At 40.7% G+C, this 21,496-nt stretch overlaps 2 long non-coding RNA genes across 3 annotated transcripts in view; both read left to right on the forward strand.

The window, feature by feature from the left end:
* Positions 1 to 431: 431 nt before the first annotated feature.
* The window catches only part of LOC113844995 (uncharacterized), a 94,820-nt gene continuing 73,755 nt past the window's right edge, over positions 432 to 21,496 (forward strand). For both annotated transcript variants that reach the window (XR_003500132.3, XR_011812309.1), the window contains exons 1-3: positions 432 to 730; positions 2,217 to 2,374; positions 2,464 to 3,213. This is a non-coding gene — a long non-coding RNA (uncharacterized lncRNA). The remainder of the gene's footprint in view (positions 731 to 2,216; positions 2,375 to 2,463; positions 3,214 to 21,496) is intronic.
* LOC140003513 (uncharacterized) overlaps positions 6,497 to 21,496 on the forward strand; it is a 30,402-nt gene continuing 15,402 nt past the window's right edge. Inside the window, exons 1-2 of the long non-coding RNA XR_011812308.1 lie at positions 6,497 to 6,676; positions 7,639 to 7,771. This is a non-coding gene — a long non-coding RNA (uncharacterized lncRNA). The remainder of the gene's footprint in view (positions 6,677 to 7,638; positions 7,772 to 21,496) is intronic.

Here is a 21,496-nt window from a genome sequence, read left to right on the forward strand (position 1 = left end):
GGTGGTCATGGTTTTACTTCACAGAACTGGGCAGGCAACGGACTTGCTGAAAATAAGGGGTCTGACTTCTTCTGTCTGTACCAGGCAGTTTAGCCTGTAAATTGTAAAATGAGGGCAGAGAAACCCCCAGATCTATGCTGAGTATACCATAATAAACAGACAGGCATATGATTTCTACATCTACAGTATTGAGCATATCTGCTCAATACTGAAAGAAAGAAACCTTTTCATATTTTTTTAGAAAGACATCTTATTACAGAGCAAAATTAAAATAGTATAAAATGGGATTTATGTGCATGATTTATTTGAATAATGTACCAGTGCAAGGTCATATCACAAGAGTTAAGTCACACAAATTGAATAAGGGCTACATTGCTGTCCTGAAGAGGAATACAAATAAATGTAGTGACATTTTTGAGCTCAGAACTCAGTGTAACTCCTATATCTGTTGAATGAAGTGATTTCTATTGAGTTATCATTAGAAGTTATCTACCAGCTGTTACAAAGAGGTCTTCAAGAAACGGCATAGAGACTGTTATTAGTTACCTTTTTTCCTTTTGATAATTGGATGTGTTTTATTTACACCAACTTCCATATGCTTATGTAATACTAATTGCATACGTACTCTTCATTTTTATATCTGATTAGATTATCTACATAATTTCTTGCTCTCCTGAGTGGCTAATCAGACTGAATTTGAGGATTTGGGATACTGAACCTACATTGTCAGGTATAAAATACTTAAATACTTACTTATTTCAAGAATAGTGCAGCAGTATGCATCTTACTGATAATAGCTAATGCTCCCCCATGTTTAATTTTAATTATTTGTTCCTGAGTTGTTTTTAGTTTTGTTTTGAAAAATAATCTAATTTTTGTTTGAAAGATTTGTAGGAAGTACCTAGTGAGTTTTATATTTAGTCCTATCTCTTAGTTGGGGAATTCAAGAGAGAAAAGAAAAAAAAAAAAAAAAAAAAAGGAAGGCTTTCAAAAACAAAAGATGAAAATGAAAATAGTGCTTCTCTAACACCTAGTTAGAACATAGAGTATCTAGAGTGTTTCTCTTTTTCTGTATGCAAAATATTTCAATATTTTCCTCTTTTGTTTCAAGCTATCAAAACCAACCTTTTCATTTGTCTTCTATAATGTGTTATGATGGCTCCGACTTCTGCCATTAGACTTGCTAAAACGCTGTTACCTTGTATTTCGTTTTCTAGGGAGAGTAATGTTTATTTTCTTGCTCGATGTCATGGTAACAGAAACACTTCCTTTATATTATATCTAAGTTTGTGTTTTAAATACAAGCAGGGCAGGTTGGAGATTGCTGTATATCCCATGTGGAAAGAAAGCACTAGCTTTCTGGGTGCCAGCACATACTCCCAGCTGTTGCAGTTGCTCTAGGGTCACAGATGCATCTCACACTGAATCAGTTAAAAATGCAGTAGCTATGCTTGGGGACACAAGCTTAAATTTTCAGGGCCTGATTATTCTGTTAGTTTCATATGTGCAATTCCCACTGAAGTCAGCAGAAGTAGTACATGCAAACCTGACAGGCTAATTTGGAACCCTGCACTGCAAAGGATGTAGTCATACATTTGATTTTGGTGGGTACTCAAGGTCTAATTCTCACCCATCTCCATGATATCAGGATTTACCACAGCTTTTAAGGATTTGGATGGATCCAAATATATTAGGTTATTTGTGATGTTTTATTTTCAGTGGTCAAGGGAAGAAAGAGAGATCTGAATATGAGCTCATGTTGGACAAGCCCAGAAAGAAAAATGTGTTCTACAGTGCTCTAAGACTGAGCTAAGAGTAATACAACGTATGGCATATTATGTAGAGAAAAGAAATGTGAGACCCTGAGGGATGAAGGCAAACTAATCAAAGGAATAGCTAATGGGATAGAAGGAGAACAGGGAAAAGCCTGGTTTTTTTTTTACAGAGCTCACTCAGTTCAGAGGCCCAGCATACACACTGTTGGCACCCAAGCCCAAGGTCTCAATGACTTTATCCAACAGGGGTCAAAATCAAGGCAAATTCTTCATGTCAATATGTTTTGGTCTTTTATTAGAGATGGAAAATTTGTTCTACAAAGGAAACAAAGCCAAGTGTTGGGGCTGGACCATTACTGCCACATATGCACAGGTCCCCAGCTTACCTAATAAGGTTTCTACAAAATGACTGAAGTTTTTCTTATGTTTGCATTCCTGTAGCACACTGGGAGGAATACTGCTAGTCTAGTTGGCCTGCTGACTGATCAACATCTCAAGGCAAATAAAACTGCCAAGCAAATTGGATTTGGCTGATGAATCATTAGAAGGTGATCTGAGAAGATGACCAGTAAGGTCCAACCAAGCTGCTTCTTCCTACAGTAAGTGAATGGAAATCAAAAACTGGAAAGACACCTTTAAAATGACTCTTCAAGTGTCAGTATTAGTTTTATTTTTCATCTGTTTTCAGATTAACAGGAGGGAGAAAACAAGCGGAGGCAGAAGTTACGGTGATTCCACTGGAGGTGTGGCGCTGGTGGAACTGACAGAACAGAACTACAGGCGTTTGTACGAACTGAAGGAGTCTCCCAATGAAGAGGAAGAGTGGTCAGGGCTGTGGGAGTCTGCAAAATGGGGAACACTAAGGTTTGCTGTGCTCTTTCTTGAGGCCTATGTCAGGAAGTGGTGAAGGTGTCGCCTTTGGAGTCCTGTGTTTCTCCAGCATCCCCAAACATGCTCATTAATGCTTAGTGAAAGAGGTGAGAAGCACTGGTTGTGTGAGGAGTTACTAGTGATGAGTTTAGTATCATTTCCTGTGGTGACAGCAGAGGACTACACCAAACAAAGCACGAGTTTCTAGCCTGTAATGCTGGAAAAAATTAGTTAGGGGCCAAGGGTGTGGAAGGCTCATGGGTAATGCATAGACTGGTCAGTGCACACGACGGTCACAAGCTCGAGGGGTAAATGTGTAAAGTAATTAAAGCTTATATTAAATTGACATTTCCTGTGCGGCCGGGAGACCTCGATCTGCACCCGTTCCCGCTGAGGCAGCCGCGCACCTGCCGCCCCTCGGGACCGGGGAGCAGCGGCAGCCTTCCTTCTCCTCAGGCAGCCCAGCCGCTGCCTGGGCACAGCCGCGGCTGAGGGCGGCACCCGGCTCCCACCCTGGGCCCACCGGGCTGGGGGGGGTGCGCCCGGCACCGGCAGGCGGCGGCAGGAGGTGAGCGGGGCCCGGGGAGCGGCCGGCGGGGCTCCATCGCCTCACGGCCCGCGGGGCGCCGCCATGGCCGCGGCTGAGGCGGGAGGCGGCGGGAGGCAGCGCAGCGCTGCCGGCCCCCAGCGGCAGCGCCCCGGGTCCGGGCCCGGTGGGGCCGTGACACGGCTCCGGTAACAATGGGAGCCCGGGCGTTCTTCTGCAGGGGCAGGCTGGTAGCAGTGACCTTGCCAAACATCCCAGGCAAGTTGGTTGTGCTAATCACTAATGGTCCTCAGGTGATTTGTCTAAATGTCATAGCAGAAACTCGGTTCCTAGGGCTTAAGACCTGTCTTAACTACAGTCCTTTGCTAGTATTAACTGCAGGTGTTTTAAGTGACATGCAGAGCTGTATCATGTTCTCAGCACTATGTCCCTCACTGTCCTGGGGACGTGAGTAGAGGTCACCTCAAACTGCTGCTTCTACACATGGTCAACTTGCCTCCCGTTTTCTCTGTTACTGCCAGGGCTGAAAAACAAATTTCATGCTTTTAGAAACCTACTTTGGAAGTTGCCATCAAGGCTACTTTCCATAGCTTATATAGGATAGTTCTCAGCATTTTTATTTTTTTTTGTCACAAAATTTTTGAAGGAAATCAAGAAGGTGAGCAGAGCAGGCAGTCTGCATTATTAGGGGGAGCAGTAAGTGAAGTACAGCAAAAAAAGGACAGTCCTATGGATGGAGAGTAAGCAGTGTTTTTGTTTGGTTTTTTTTTTTTTTTTTTTGCTTAGTGAACTGAAAGTAATGCCATGATGTAAGAAGTGTCAGAGAGGGAGAGGTGAGATCAGGAATCAATAAAATAAATCTGCTATGTTATCTTGGGAAGGGCCAAGTTAAGTCTTAATAACTAGTATGGATGAAGGGGGAAAAACAAACAAACAAAAAAGTGAACATTGCATGTGTATTCTGGGAGAAGAAAGATGAATGGTTACCAGAGAAAAAAGTGAGTGGTTTGCCAGGATGACAATAAGAGCCTGCTTTGATAAGAAAGGAGCTGTGTTATAGGGACTGACTGAGGAAAATGGTGAGGAGATCCGAGGATATGACCAAGAGGTGATCTTTTGAGGTAGGTTGTAGAAGTTTGCTTAGTCAGGGTAGGGCAGAGGTTTAAAATGCAGGGCATTTAGCCACAAGTTAGTTTTTGTGAAGTTTGGTGGTTAGATATTAAAAGCAGGTCCTGGTTATGTGCCCATATATGTTAAAATGGGAAAAAATGGGTCTAACATATGTAGTATGAACAGAGCTGGGTTCCAAGTGGCTAATCTATTTCAGTGGATTTTAAACAATAAATTTTAAGTCAAAATGCTGTGTTTGTGGCAAGGACATTAACAGGTGTATTTTTGGCAGCGAGCATGATTCAAGCTGCATGACTTCCATTAATGTTGATGAAATGCACAACCAAATATATAGTCACTTAAAAAAAAAAACTCTTTACATGTATTTATATTATGGTAAATACTTAATTATTCTTGGATGACACCTCAAAAGTTCAGAGTGACAAGGAAGTCATACGTGAAATTTTGTGGTGGTACCACCGGGCTGTGCCTCGGCTGCCTCTGAGCTTCTCAGGGATGGTACCACGCGAACTGCACTGCCCCTGCAGCCGAGAGGCCAGCAGTTCTGTGACAGGGCTGCCCGCTGCACATGTTTGTACTGTCACTGTTTTGGCTTATCCAGTGAACTGAGGTTCCTGTTAGAGACACTCCTGCATGGAGCAATATATACAGCAGATGTTTGCAGTGACACAAAACAGCCTTTCAAAAGAAGACACATTTTCAGTCAACCCACATAGGTTCCTACGTGAGAATGGCAAAGCAAAGCAAGTAGAGATGTGTACGTGCCTGTAACTTGAATTTCTAGCACAAATACATATGTGTACACACACACACATACACTTTTTCTGTGTGGGACAGCTGGTTCTTATTATGGTGTCCAGATGTCTGTCGCATGCTAGTCCTGCTCTGTGCACCAGATTTGATTCCTGGTTGCTGGTAGTTTGTGCTTTGTCACTGGTCTTTCACCGCAGCTGAATTATTGATAGGCTGCAGGACTTCCGGTCACCTGTCCTAAGGGAGGGAGGAGCACTCTCATTTCATGTCTCAACAGTGGTATGAACTGCTGGCTTAACTTACACATCCTTAAGATAGCATACAAATTCTCTGCAAATGTAAATGTGTTTGTACTTTACTGCATTTACAGCTAGGGAATAAGAGCAAGTCTTATTAATCAGGAGGCAGTGATTAGCTTTCTTTGCAGCTATCATGTGATTGTTTTGGAGTAGAACGTGGACAGAAGTAGACAAATATGAACTAAAAGTGCTCTCTTGTGAATTCATTCTGCAGATGTTTTCATGTCATTGCTATTTTTGATTTAATGCTGCTCTTAAGTATACATTGTAAAATGGAGCCAGTGTTAGGAAAATGCAATTTGTCCTGCAGGGAAGGGAGTCAGGAAAGATGTTTCAGAGGCAGCCAGCGAGTACAGAGTGTTAATACCACACTTAGCTGTGACTCAGTTTGCAGATCGTGGCCTGCAAACAGCTCTGTTGTTATAGGGCTTTCTGTACACCTGTACTCCCGTGCCACTTGCAGTTTCACTGCACGCAGGGTAGCTGCAAACTCCCAGTGAACTGGGAGATAAAGTGCTTGTTTCTGCTCCCATCCTGCCTGCTCATCTGCCTTGGCTGTCCCTTTGCATAAAATCCAGTGCTGTTTTGGCTGCAGGAGCGGGGAGGATTGGTTCAGCAAGCTGGTTTGATGAAAAACTGGCCTCCCCCAAATTAACGTGAATCTAGCGTCACGCAGGAGAGCTGAACTGATTCACGGAGTGATTGCACGGTGCCCATGTCCCTTGCAAGGGAGGGGCTGGGAATCCACTGCTGGTTGTGGGAAGAAAGTATGGGAATAGGACCACCCCTTTGGTGGCAGTGTACAATTACAGAGGATTAATTATACCAGGAAATCTTTTGTTGCTCTTAAGGCAACTGAATGTAGGAGAGCGAATGGTGTGGTTCATCCACATGTAGCACGCATGCATTACACAGCGGTTGGTGTCTGCACTAGAGGTTTATGGAAACAAACATGAGGCTGAATTTGCTTTTAGTTTGTGTGCTATTGTGTACAAAAAGAAAAATAAGCGCTGTGAGAAATTACCTCCAAACCCAGTGGGCCAATGTGTTTGTGTGGTTTTTTTTTTCTAACTCACTAAATCTCCTTGTGCCACGCAGGTGGGACCAAATCACAGATCATACAGGTGTGACCAGCGGATACAAAACTCTTCCCATCTGTGTCAAGGAGGAGCACTCAGTGGTGTAAGGCTTGGTGAGGGAGAGGTCAGAATCCTGGCCAAGCAGCTGCCAGCCCCCTCGTTGTCAGCCCCGCCGCACGGCTTGCAGAGGCTCGAGGGCTGTGTGCCCTGTGTCCTTCCCAGGTAGCACTGCCCTGTGGCTGCCCAAAGATTTTTGTCTGGAAATTCTGCCCTGTATGATCTTGTGTTCGCTGCAGTTACTAATGCATAAGTTGTCTCCGAATCATTATTTCAGATTTGTTGGGGGAAGCTTTGTGATTCAGGGGATACCTGCTGCAGTGACCTTGTTCACACTGAGGATCTCTTTCTTACGAGGACAGAAGTACCGATAGCAGGAGCAAGGGTGGTGGAATCACTCCACGTTGATGCTTTTGAGTTCTACTGAAAGTATCTCTGTATTTAATTGCTTAAATTCTGTAAAAACTTGTTGCTCAAAAGCCATCTGAAAAGCAGACTTTAAGACTGCCTTTCTTTACCTCTTGTGTGACTTTTTTGTTTCTCCCTTCTTATAGTAGCACTGTCATGACATGTAAGGAGTGACATTGTTGCGTGTAAGGAGTGACATTTCACAATAAGAGCAGTTGTACATAGTTCTTATTTTCCTAATTTTCTCCTTTCTCCTTCAGATGTTTAAGAACAACTTAACATGAATCACAATATAATTGACTAACATTTTTTCCCCTGTGGTCCTGCTTTTTACACGTTTTTAAAATAGTTCCAACTGCTTACTTTCTGTAATTCATTTTGGTCACTGAGAAACGCTTCCATTTCATCTGCATTGCTGCAAATGTTAACTTCTTTAGAGCACAAATATTTCATTTCTCCCATATAATCCTGGGACTTTCTGACCCTACACGGATTAAGCCTCTTTTCTTTCCAAAGCTGGGATCCGCACAGTAAGAGCTGATGAACATGGGGAGTTTGGGATTGGCTTTTTTGCTTGCTGATGTTTGTATTGATTGTGTGGTTGGTTTGGCCAAATGTTGATTAAACAGCAGTGTTTCTTTGGTGCTGAAGAGTGCAGTGAAGGGGAATACAGTTTGTATCCCTTATTCTGAAACAAGATTTGGTTCTGTTTTAATTAGTAGCTATAAGACTTCTGCTGGCATGCTACTATCTACGAGGAGAACTAAGCAGAAGACAAGTCCAGAAGTCCAGAAGACAAGCTGAATGTTTGGTGCTTCCCCATTAATAAGAAATGAATAGGTGGAGAATCAAGCATTACCTTCCTTGTCCTGATGATAATGTTGTTCATCCATCTAATTATATTACATAACCACAGCCCCTTTTAAAAATAACTTTTTAATCATTTATTGTTGGAACCCTTGACAGAGCTGTTTCATGGACATTCTAAATGCTACTTTGATGTCCTTCTTGCACAGTATTATAACTTTTTTTTTTTTTTTTTTTTTTTTTTTTTTTTTTTTTTTTTCTCCAGCCCTGTATTGCCTGTTTGCCCTTCAGGCTGCACAGTTTATAAAATAAGATTTCTCTGCTTCTTACCACTGATCTACAGTTTCTTTTCAGTCCTCTAATCTGCTGTTCTTTAGTACTTTGATTCCTCATGTTCTTGGGTGGCCTTTCTTATCCTTCTCTTTTGGATTTAGTGTTTTCTCTAGCTTTTCCGAGGCTGCTTTCTCCATGTTCATTGTCTGTTTGGCATCAGCATGATCTGTAGCTTTGCTCTTTCTTCTTTTCATCCTTCACAAGATCTCTGCTGCATATGGTGGCCACCTTTCTTTAAAACTGCTTTAGCAAAAGCGCTTTCAAAAACTTAAGCAATCTACCATCCATCTTCTTGCCTGTTCTTATCTTCAGTGCTCCCTCCCCACTATGCTCCTAGTTTGAGATCTGTCAACTCTGCATGATTAGATCGGTGTAAATAGGCTTGGCAAACAGTTTTGGGTTCTTATATATTGGCTCTCCCTGGGTCCTCAGATTTCCCCCCCCCTCCTCCCCCTCTGCTAGAAAAACTGCTCTTTTCTCTCTCCTGGCACCATCTCTTGAGCGCTGTCTCTTTCTCTGCTTTTTCTGTCTTTGTCTGTTGTCTCCAGGGCCTCCACTGTCACATCATACAGTTCTTCCATCATACCTGGCATTTCTGACCTGATCTGCCTCTCCAGCTTGTCTACATTTTCTCATTAGTTACAGACATCCCCTACTGATTCTGTCAGACTTTTTTTTTTTTTTTTTTTCATAAAGTATGTCCTACAGCTTTTCTAATTTTTTGTGTGACTTTTTTAACTGTCCTCCAACAACTAAAATGAACTGGTGGGGTTTTTGTGTTTGCTTGCTTGCTTTCCTCCTTTTTTCCTTATTGACTTTCGGGAACCATTCTGAAAAATCTTTAGACCATCCTATTAGCACTGCTTAACACCAGTGCCATGTGTATTTCTAAAACTACTGAGGAAGGTTAAGATTGTGTGGTAGCCTGCCTTTCTGATATGAGAGTTAACATATTAAAGTTATCTAATGACCATCATCATGCAATTTTAGGTCTTTTTTTTTTAATGCGGTTTGTTCCATTTATGCTTCACTAACAGTTTATGCTGTCAGCATGTTGCCTTGAGTTGCACAGCTTTAGCAATCTTCACCTACTGACATTCTCTTTCCTAAGGCCAAGTTTCCCAGGAGGCTTTCTCATGTGACACAGCCCTCTCTAAACTCTAGCACTGAAATCTCTTAGCAAAATTAGTTCATGAGGCTTTAGTATTGGGTGACCTCTCTGTGAAACAGCCTCTAAAATATATCTGTGTCCAGATTGTCTAGGTAATTCCATTAGTATCATTCTCTTGGTAGCTGAGTAGGTAGATTGTCTTATTATCACAGTGTCTGAATTAAATTCAGACTAATTTAGAAGATGGTAAACTCTGTTGGTGATATGGTTTCCCTGTAACTCTTCAGTTCCATAAACACTTATCTCTTCGTTCTTTATGTGAATTTTTTTTTGGAGAAATACAATCATCTTTCTCTTTGCTGATATCCTGCTGTATTTTTTTTTTCAGTAACGCACACAAAATAAGTGCAAATTAAGGTGATATACTTGATGTGGAGAGTCATAAAAGTAAGAGAATTGCCTTTTTTATTTTTTGGTGACATTTATTTGAGTTAATGTTTCAGTCTTTTGATATTGCCATGCGACTTGTCACAAATCCATGTCCTTACTGGAAAAGGGGACATTGCACTCTTAATTTTCACAGGGATGAGCATGCTATTCCCACATAGTGAGACTGAGGAATTTGAGGAATTAACTGTTTTGTGATAACAGAAAAACAAATCCATCAATAATTGCATTGTTTTATCAAGGTTTCTTCTAAATCATACACCACTTCTGTTTCCTGAAATCAAGTAGATTTTAACAAACTAGAAATACTATTTTGGATTTTTAAACTAGGCAACAGAGTGACCTTGGATGAGGAAGATTGTAATAATTATAACACTTTTGATATAAATTGATATATTCTTAACTCGCGATGTTGATTATCTATCAGGGTGAAAAGCGATTTAAGTTTGGTTGTTGGTCATGCCCCAAGTATGCTTTGTGAATGTGGATTTGTTGGTCTTCATCCATTTTCATCTATGCAATGCAAACAGTACAAGCTGAGAGTTTCATTCTAGTTGTTCTGTGAAGTTGTGAGTTTTGCCAGTGGCTGCTATGTGTTGCTTTTGGTGGTTAGCCTGCCTTCAGAGCTAACCTTGATGTTTTGTATGCAGCAGTAACACCACAGTATGTTAAGGCTACTTTTACAGACCTTATTTACTGCTTCTCAGGTCCCTCGTAAAGCTTTTTAGTGCTGGCAACCTTGTTCTGTTACCTGTCAGCCACCTCAATTTGTTGGACTCTGCTTCAAAGCCCTTTAAGATGGTGCTGCAGTTGCAGGTGGCAGAAGGGAGGTTTCCTGCTCATGTGGAGGGGGGCAGGATCTCCAAACGGCAGTGTCTAGGCTAGCTGCTCCCTCTGGCCTTTCTGGGACATCTGAGTTTTTGCAGTGTGTTGTCACTGCTTGAAGGAGTTGGAATGCATTTTCTATTGTTTTATAGACCATGTAAATCTTGTTTTGGAATATGGCACATCGTATTGCTTACCAGGGTCTTCAAGGGGACACGTCTTGATCCTGTGGTGAAAAGGAGCCTTACATGCAGTGCTGGGGAGTAACTGTGAGGTGGAAATAAGGCAATCTTCTTGGTGTTCTTTTGTAAAGGGAGAGTATATTCAGCTACTAGTTTGTTCACTAACTGCATATATTAACTTCTAAGAAGCTGCTGTCCACTGCAGTATTCTCATTGCTTTCACAAGTAGTATAGTTTTTTAATATTAAAATAATTCTTTTCATTTACCAAAAGAAATAGCAAGAAGAAATAAATGGCTTAACAGTCTATTGTCACATGCAAAATCCTTGATTTGCTAAAAGAACCATGTAGAGAGGAAGCATTTTATCTTAATCTCACTGAGTTCTGTTAAGCAGCAAAGAACCACTACTTTTGTGGCGCAGAAGTCCACAGATCTGGCTCTGTGGTGGGTATCTCCTGTGGAGATCTTGCTCAAGGTTGGAAAAGCTCACACACTGAATCAGTAGGACCCAATTATGAGCTCTTTTCCCCCGCCATACAGACTTGTGTGTGTGCACGCACGTGCGCACCATTGCAGCCGCAGTCACTAGTCAGATACACACTCCTGGCTGAGAGGAGCGCTGGAGCTTTTTAATTCAGAGAGCTCCGTTACTTGTGGGGATTATGTTTTGAGTTAAAAAAAAAATACCAGCTTTGGCTTTAAAGTATGACTGTCTGACACACAGCTGTTACTGCATCTTCAAACAATGTATTTCCAGGGATAACTGTTGCTCCAGCAGGTATTCAAAGGTTGGTGAAAACCCCTAAACAAATAAAACGTCTCTTCTCCTAGTCTAAGCACAAACGGGATGTGGTTGTAGGCAGTTGCTCATCTTTACAAGTAGTCTAATTCCTGCAAGTCAAAGTAGTCCAGGGGCCTGCTAGAGAGGTGTACAGCCTCTGTGGGGTGCCCTTCCAGCACCACTGGTCTTATCCTGCTCCTCCCCTCGCTGCACAGCGTTAGTTCTGCCAGCAAGACCTCATCCCATGTGGGCAGTGCCTCCTGCTCCATGTTTATGCCATCCTTGTTAGAGCTAAACAGTTCTTTTGGGGGCGGGAGGACTGTTCTTGTGGTGTTTTGGTGTTTATTCTGTGTGGCTATCCTGAAATAGTGTTGCCATTCTGGTTTTCACAGAATCACAGAATCACAGAATTTCTAGGTTGGAAGAGACCTCAAATAACTTTTTTTTTTCTTTTTTCTTTTTTTTTTTTAATTCAACCTTGGTTACATAGGATTCTACTACCTGTGAGTTGAGTGAAAGCAGTGCTAGATATACTTGAAGATCACTAAGCATATAAAAAGCAAACTGAAAAGCAAATGAATGCAACACCAGCACCCGAACTGAACAGTGTAACAGTTGTAATGCAAACCCAGAGGGAGAGCATTTGAAGTTCAACACAACTATTTTTTATTGCATGGAACTAGCTTTTATTTTGTGGCTTTCTTAGTTTCTTTAACATTTTATTAGTGTTTTCTTAATAAAAAATTGTGAAGCTGGGTTAATTAAGGTCTTACGGCGTCTCTCTTAAGTTGGTTAGAGTTAGTAGATTTAAACGTGCCCTGTTTGTTCGCTTGTGCACCCTGCAACAGAGGCTGTGGAGTATTATTTTCAGTCTTGCCTTTTTGAGCTTTCATAAAAGGACCTAGGGTTGTAATAGTTTTAAAGGACACACTATGGTAGATTAACTTTTCAAGTGAGAGGAAGATTAGCTTTTACTGTAATTCTCTTGTTGGCCCTTAATAATGTAGTATCACATAAAAGGCTTCTAGCAAAATGGGCAAAGCTTCCTTAAAGTTACAAAACAGTTCTTTAGAAGAGCATTTACTAACTCTTACATAAGCTCTAAAATTTCTGTTCTTCATCTTGGGTGTCTTCTTTGAGGTTGACTTGTTTTTGATGTTTTACCTTTCTTCATCCTCTTTGCTTAAGCTTTTGCACTTTTTTTTTTTTTTAATCTATACTTCTGGTGTTCTCTCATCTCTAATTGTTTTATGTTTTTAAGAGTCTAGAAGTTTTAGAATATTTCTTTAAGTTTAGCTTTATTCTCACTACTGTGTCCAGGGACTTTTTTCTTAGTTTTAAAGACCTGCTTGTTTCAACTGCTTTTGTAGCATTTTCTTTTCCTTGTTAATTACTGTGAAGAAATGTATTAGGTATTTCTGTCCTTAATATTTCACATCATGACCATACGAAAAACAGCCAAAGAATAAAGATTGTATCAAAAAAAGACCCAAGTAACAAAACCTTCCTCTATAAATACAGCTTTCTAAAATGGAAATTGACTGTCTCAGAAGAATCCTGACCATTGTTCATTATTCGTGGTCATCCTGCAGAAAAACAAACAAATCGCGTTTATTTTGACACTACCATGTTACAGAAACATCCTGCTACATTTCTGAAACCAAGCAGGGAAGGATGATGGCAGTGTTTTGGAGGGGACATGTGGCACCAGTTGTGAGATGTCATGGCTTTGATTCCTGAGATGCTGCATTTTGCTGTGCTGTTTGACTTCCTTTTGGACGTAACGGAGGAGGTTGGTTGTTAGAGCTCTGCTGATGTATGTCTTCCCCTGGGTAAGGGTCTTGTGTGCTGGCAGCATGAATAGCAAGAAAGGCTGTGAGGCCAAGGTGTCTCCAGTCACTTTGTTCTGTAATACAATCAAGTGATACAGCTGTGAGAGTCCGGTGAACAGAACTAGAAATACAAAATAATGATTCATATTTTTCACTAATTTGTAAAGCGGCAGACTGGTTGTTCTTAGCAAAGATATTTATTTAATACTTGGCAAAAATCAGAAGTTTGGCCTCTCTACTTTTCCAGAAAACTGTTAGTTTCCTGTTATTTGGGAACTGCACTATTGAAAGCCTTTGAGTATCGCTTATGCCAGTTTTCTAGGAATTCGAAGTTCCTCCTGCAAACAGTCCCGGGGAGCGTCTGGTGTCAGCTTTCTGTTCAAACACCACCACAGCAGCTGTTTGAAGTGGTGTGGGCAGCGTGGTGGTGACTGACCCTTTTGTTCTTCTGTTTGTGTGCAGCAGCTTCCAAAAGCTTCCTGGGCACGCTGCTACACATGCTCTTCATTCTTCAGGAATCTGATTCTCACTGGTACGGTAGTAGAGCTTCATACCCAAATAATTCTCCCCCAAACAGGAAGCCCTTTCTTTGCATTCCTTGCCTGAGGAATGCAGTGGGCTAAAGCCGTGTAGTTTTCTCTGTAGGATCTTTCCAGGCTGTGGCTGGCATGGCCAGTGCTGGGCTTTCTGCTGCCAGTCACTGACTGAGGCCTCTGGGAAGCGTGTTGATCCTCAAAGAGTTAGTTCCTACCCAGCCAAACGGGGGTGCCCCCAGAACTGGACATCCAAGTTGAAAGAGGCTCGCTGTACTCAAGGGAACGCTTTGAGTTGTGCCTGGAAACAGCCCCAGTACAGCCTGAATGCTTTCTGTATGCAGCAAAACTAAATGTTTGTTTTCTGCACCACCTGATTTGTCTGAACAGATCCCCAGCACAGTTCGTTTCCCTGACTTACTCTGCAGATGGCAGATAAGTGTAAACCCATATCTGCAAGAATATTTTGTTTTGTACTTGTGTTGAGCACATGTTTAAAAAGCATCACCCTGATTTTGGGACATGCAGCGTTGGGCAAAGATCCAGACAAATCCCCAGATTCAAGCCAATGCATCGGCTGGCACATCCCCTCAGCGAAAACATCCTTACTGTAGGTGTGGGGGGTTTCAGATGGAAATGCTGGGGCCTGTTCTGATGTAAAAAGAGGCTGAAGAGTGAGTGAGCAGTAGTGATAGTCATAGTACGAGTTTGGGGGACAAAAATAATGAAGTTAAAAAGGATGGGAAGGTGGCTCTAAAATAAATGGAAGGTGTCTATGCAAATTTTTAATGGATGTAAACCAAAGCCCTGCAGTCTCTCTGGGACTCAGCTTCAGTCAGGCCCTAGAAGGCCGAGATAGGCAGCTTCAGGAGAGGCTGTTGAGGCCAACAGAAATTCTTCTGTGTAGAAAGCAGTTTGGTCTCAGTACAGTTTCTATGAGCAGTACATAACCAAGGAATGCCAATTGCGTATGCTATCTAGGCCTACAATATCATGGAAGGGATTCAGAAGGCTGTTTTAACAGAGCAGTTCACCTTGAGAGGACACCCAAAACCATAGCTAATGCTTCCACTAATGTGGAAAACTAAGCAGGAAATGGAGAAAAACAGAAGTTCTAGAAACTTTGCAGGGACTGCCCAGAACTGGGTGCAGGTTCTGTGTATTTTTTCTTTTATTTCAGCTGTTTCAACTCTTTCATCCAAAGGCCTTGCTGAGAAATATCTTTAAGTAAACCGGGCGGTATAATACTAGTGAAGGTCTTAGCAATCTGTCTCTCCCTAGCCCTTCCAGCACTCACCCACACTGACCAGCCTGGCTTTACTCCAAGAGCAGCTACCATTTATAAAGTTTAACAAGCATTAAACACATTGATCACGTTAACCAAGAGAATAAAAACTGCTGCCTCCTACCATTAGGTTCAGAGAAGGCAGTCAATAGGGTTCTTTGGGACTATCATGTTGTAGTAGTGGAGAAATTTAATTTCAGGCGTCAGTTTATAACCTCTGTCCAACTGTTCTACAATTTTCCATATGCTTTATTTGAATGCCACCCCACCAGAAGCTGCCCAAGGCAAGGATGTCCTTCGCCTTTGACTTTCTTCCGCTACTTTCTGTGTTTGAGATGTCGGCTGCAGCTGTGAGACTGGGGCAGCACCGAGCTGCAGCGCCAGGCAAGGAGCAGTTGGCAGCCTTAATGCATCAGGCTGGAACTTGGCTAAAAAAAGCACCCCCCTACTGAGCCTGGGTGATCTGCATTGTCCTAGTGAAGGGAAATTTCCCCTTCCTCCTGGACCTGGCTACCTGTCCAGGTGCTCCCCGACGCAGTCTGGCCTGCTGGGATCATGCACCACACATCGCTCGAACCGATGGCCGCGTTGGTGATGCTCGTGAGTCACGTTACATCGGGTGAGTAACCTTTGACAAGGAATGGTGACCACAGCAGATGGTAAGAATATTTTCACCTGGTTTCAGCATTCACTAAGGACATAGCAATATATGTAATGAATCACAACTTCAGACCAAAGGTCCTCTGTCCCAGTAGCTGCTGCGCGGTCGTGGATGCTCAGGGGAAACGTAAAGGCAGTGTGTATCTCCTTTTGTTTACCCTTCCTGCAGTGTGCAGTTTATGGATTGTGGTATATCGTGTCTGGTTAATATCTTATATGCTACAGAGGTGTAACTGCTTTTGATGTATAGGTCACCGAAGAAGCAGTACCTTCTGCTGTCCTCTTTTTCAAGTGCTGTAATTCTCCGGGTCAGTGATTCCTTCCAGGTAGATTAAAATGTCTTGGCATACAATTCTCTCCCAGTTTAACCAGGTTAACAGTACAAAATCTGCAGTCTCTTTTAGATGCCTTACTTCACAATCCTCTGTAATGGCCTCTCTTTTTTTTAACATAGTTTCAGCAAGCTGGTAAATATGGATGAATGATTGTCCTTGAAAGTGCTCTCATAACTACCCACGGCAGTTCTGTTGCATGTGTAGGGATTGTAAATCAGTCTGAGGTTAAGGTATGGTTTTCATTCCTCTTCCGTCGTGCAGGTTTTGTGAAGGTGTTTTTGGAGAAATTGATTGAGAAATTAAATTGGTCACTGTCTGGCTGTCTTGCATGCTATTTTTAATAGAGAAAAAGTCTTTTTTTTTTTCTTTCTTTCTTTCTGTTTGTGTTGGAGCTCAACCTATTAAGCCCTGAGCAACACTTTTGCCCTGTGTGCTAACATGATGCACAGGTTACAGTAATAAGAAAACGCAGTAATAGTTGTAAACTTACAAGGCAACTATGATTCTGTTATACCTTTGAGAATAGATTGTAAGAGGCTAAATATCTGCCTCTGAATTAGGAGTACAGGACATAGCTCTTTCGCCTGGTCCAGCTGGGACGTTTTGTGAGTTTATTGCCTGTAGCAACAAAACCTGCAGAAAGTCATAGATGAAGCTGGAGTGAACATTAACCTGTTCGAAGGAATCTGCAGAATCAATATCGCTGGTGACAGTTTTGCAAGCTGTAGGGAACGTATTTGTATCCCGGCTTTACTAAATAATCGATCTATTGACTGCCACTTTAGACTTGCTCTGTATTCAAGACAGTCGTGTTTGTGCCTGAGATATTAGTCTTTAGTATTTGGATGAATACAGGGGGAAATATATTAGTTAGGATTGCATTTTTTACTTTCATAAGAAGAGTAAAGGAAGCAATTTTGATCTGACGAACACTTGCAATGAAATATAATTAATTTACTGTTGGACACAATGTGCCACCCTGCAATTCCTATACAGTTATTTCTAATTGTCTCAAGAACACTGAAGACACATTTATTTGAAGGGGGGAAAAAAGATATAGGCAAGTCTGACTGTAAATACAAACACGTATTTATGCTTTTAGAATTATTTTTATAGTTTGACTACTTAATTTCAGTTATTGCTTCTATGCATACGGTTTAAAATTACTACAGTGGTCATGTTTACTTTAGAAGTGGCCGTTTTCCTTGACCAACTCAGATCATGGAGTGAACATGCAGAATTTCTCTACTTTATTAAGAATGAGGGAAAAAATCTTCATAAATTGCACAGAAACCTACCTCATGCCTTTCTGTTTTTTTTTTTTTTTTTCTCTTCTCCTGTAAGCAACTTTTAAGTAAAAAAAAAAAAAAAAAAAAAAAAAAAAGAAAGAAAAGAAAAAAGTTTATTTCCAAATGAGTCCGAAAAAGTTAAAAATGGGTTTATTTCTTTTGTTCTTTCTTTACGAAGAAAAAAAATCCTGCAAGGTTTAGTTGTTACTGACTTTCCTTTTGTATTAGAATTTGAGGTGGTGTTGAAGCAGTGTGTGACAGCTAGAGAATTAAAGAATTGGTGCCAGCAGGCGCATAACAAAAATGAAGACTGAGTATGCCAAAGGGAATAAGTGATTTAAAATCTGAATCTTGTGGATTTCTTTGAGTCTTATCTGTGCATCAAATATCTAAGCATATCTTTAGGTAATATTTGAGAGAGAAGTCTTTGTTAAACTCTTATATTTCAAAATACTTCACCTGTAAATCATGCAGGAAAACCAGTGTAGAATAGGCTTAACATACCTAAAATATTTCTGAATGAATCAAGCAGATAACAGAACTTAAAACCTGTCAGGCCTTCTTTATATACATCCTAAACCAGGGAAAATGCCTCTGCAGACTTCTTCCAGAATTTGATTCTCTTGTACAATCTTCCATGTTTCTCGGGTAATTGTGTAACTCTAAATGAGAAATGTTGAGGCCCCACTTTTTGTACAGTCTGTGCGGACCCTATGTGAGTTGGTAGACCTTGCGTCAAGGTGAAGTTGAAAGTTATAAATGAAGTAATGCCAGTGGTTATGAAGTTGCATAGGAGATATTGTGCCTGTTCGGTTTATGGGTCACAGGAAGTCTTTACCACTGCTTTTTTTTTCTCTCTCTCATTCTTTTGACAATTTCTTGTTATTTTCTATTCCAAATAACTTTTGTTCCTAGTACTTATCTAGAAGAGTCCTAGAAATACAATATAGCTAGGAAGGGCAGTAAGAGCAGCGATGTTAAAGCAGAAGTGTTTGGAATCTCTTTAGGTCACCAAGCATTATTTGCTCATTGGGTATTTGAAGAAGAGGGTCCAAGAAAAAGGAGGTCAAAACAGACTCCGAAGGCCTCTCCCTTCCATTAGAAACATTTGATTCAGCTCCTCTAAGTGAAGACAGAGGTATCTTGGAGTTAACTCCTAATCTAAATTGTTTTAAAAACATTTTATTAATCTTTTCATTAATCTTTTGATTTTTAATGTAGTTAGAATAGTGCCTCAGACTTCTCCAGAGCTACTCCTTGTTTTTTTTTTTTTTTTTTTTTTTTTTTTCCCCAGATTTGGTAGGTATAGTATATTATGTGCCCTTTCTTTTTCTTTCTTTTTTTTTTTTTTTTTTTTTTTTAATTCCTGGTTATAAATCTAGACTTAAATGGTGAATGAAGCACTTCAGAAGTTTGCATAGCTCTATAAATCAAAATTGAAATTTTTTTAATAGCATGGATCATGCAGTGATGGACATCCGTTTTGTGTTTGAAAAGAGTTTACATCTGTTAGTAAATTTAAATGATAAGTTAAATGGTTTTTAAATGGTAGAGTGTGAGGGCATATTCTTTACATAATTACTTTAAATGCTTTTTATAGCTTCAGGATTTATGTTGGTAATCACATTGCTACCTGACAGTCTGCGTGCTGTAATCCTGTCTTCCTGATGGCTTTCACCTTGTTGAAGGAGGCAATTGCTTGATCTCCCTTTAACTGATACAGATAACTTCAGTAAAGAAAAGTGCTCTAGTAACTCGCAAGTAATTTGAATGATGTGCTAGCATCGATAAGCAATGGCTGTTTTCTTGAAGCAATTACTTACTGACTTGCAGTTCTCACTCTCAAAGTAGCAGTTTAAATAAAGATGCTAAGCAATATTGGGCTAGATGTCACAATATACTTTTCTAGATTTAATGAGAGTTCCCTAAAGATGAAGAATAGGATATGATTTCCTAATATGATCAAGTAAAGGGTGCTAGATAGACGCAGCTATCTCTTTTGGCCTTGTGCTCATTAAAATCCTTGCCAAATAAGTAAATAAGTGGATGCTGTTTGTGTTATCTGGAAGAAAATAATCCATCTCAGGCTTTGGTTGTTGTAGGGCCCTGGAAAATTCTGCAGCCAAACTGGATCGCCATCTCTGGAGGCTGTCTCATTGCAGGGAACACGCACTCACTTGGCTTTGGCTCTATAAAGCCGGCTTTATTTATTTGGATGTGGTCACCTGAGCGAGGCCCTGCCCAGCACAGCAGGCTGCTCTTCACCCAGCCTGACTGCGGGGTGTGGTAATTGGACTCTGGGGAGCGATGCCGGAGAGGCACGGAGCATCCTCCTGGCCTTGCTGGGGTTTTTCCTTAGCAGTGGGCAGGCAATGCTGCTTTTCATAGCTGACTGACAGACTAGTTAGAAGGTCTTAAAGCAGCTACAAAAGTGAGCTTTTCTGGTTAATAGCTTTGAAAAGCAATTCAGATAATGAGCATTATACACCACTTCTGACTTTGCCTTTTTTTTCTCCCTTAAACCAAGAAAGAGGTGAAAGGCAATACATTCTAAGAATCAGAGAAACCTTTTATTTGATAGGATGGCTCCCATACAAAGTTTGAAACAGCGTGATGGGCTCTCACAGATGAGCAAAATGAGCGTGTTGGTGTCCTGCCCCTCTGTTGGAGGCTAGTCCGCCCGGGGTAGGGCACCAGATCAGTGTGTGTTCCCATGCCTTTGGCTCCTCGCTCAGCAGCTTGGTGCATTACTAAATCAGCAGGACATACAGCAGCACCACCTTTCCTGCTCCTGGAATATACCTTTTTTTTTTTTTCCTTCCATATCTTGAAGATGCAAATCTTCCATAAATTTGCATATTTATCTGCACAGGAACCAAATATTCTTTAACAGCTACCCCATCTATTGTAAAGGATATACTTTTAAGTACCCAGATACTTTACTTTTATATCATGCTTGCTACTGTAAATTATTTCTGTGCAGTTAATCATGATGTGTTGTACACTGTGTGGATCCTTTATATCAGGTCTTTGTCCCATGTTAGGTACACTAATGTGTATGTTTACAGGAGTCTGTCACCACTGGCATATTTGAAAAGATAGGGGAAAAATGGAGTGATTACTCTCTTAATCAACCCTGGTCAGTAATTTAAATATTTTCCATTAAGGTGATCTGATTCTGGACAAATTTGCTCTACTTTTCTTCCTTCTGGGTCGCCCTGCTGTTAGGTTTGGAAAGTCCTATGCGGTAAAGTTGGCACCCTGGAAAAAAAAAGACAAAAACCACAAGAAGAAGTTCAAAAGAAATACAGACTAAGAATGAAGTTTTCAAGCTACGTTCCAAGGCAAGGACTTTTCATCTTTATACCTTTGAATTGTGAATCAAGGCAGTAAAAGTTACTACTAGGTTAAAGTTTAAATGGCATAGAAAAGGTAGAAAAAAGATTAAACATATTCTGTCTGGACAGTGGAACAAAGACTTTGAATCCTTATCTATGCACCTGTCTATTGAGTATCTAAGTTCCAGGAGTCCCACAGAGGACATGCAATGAGCACTCTTATTGTTCGTATTAAGAACTGAAGTAATTGAAAGGAAAAGTAAGGTAAGGAGAATCAGAAATCAGATGTGACTGCCTGTATGGTTAAAAAATAATTTAAAGGGAAAGTGACTATCAAGCAGTTCATATTATGGAAATCTGACCATTGAAGATAGAATAAAAAAAATAGAAAAAAAAACTATTATTCTTTGAAAGAGTTTTTCCTCTCGAAGTAAGACTTAAATATCATTTGAAAACCAGTAATTTTCACAAAGTGCCTTACTGGCCACTTGTAAAGCAGCAATTCAAATGAATGTTTTTTCAGTCTTTGAATTTATATGTGATGGCTGGATCTGAGGCAGTTTTTTTCTTTTTTTCTTTTTTTTTTTTTCCATTAGAGATGTCTGTTTTGTAGTTATTTTGAAGTGTGAAAATTTTACAGGTCTAAGTAAGCATGTTAAAATGACACGCTGTGTTTACTTTAGCTTCCTGTTCAATATAGGCATCTAATTCAAACTTGATGCACCACCTCTGTGTTGTTAAGAGGTTAATAGTTATAATTGTGATATTTTATATTTTAAATTAGTAAACTGAGATCTCTATCTCAGTCTGGGTGCACT

The sequence above is a fragment of the Anas platyrhynchos genome, chromosome 12 (assembly GCF_047663525.1).
Source record: "Anas platyrhynchos isolate ZD024472 breed Pekin duck chromosome 12, IASCAAS_PekinDuck_T2T, whole genome shotgun sequence".
Lineage (NCBI taxonomy): Eukaryota > Metazoa > Chordata > Aves > Anseriformes > Anatidae > Anas > Anas platyrhynchos.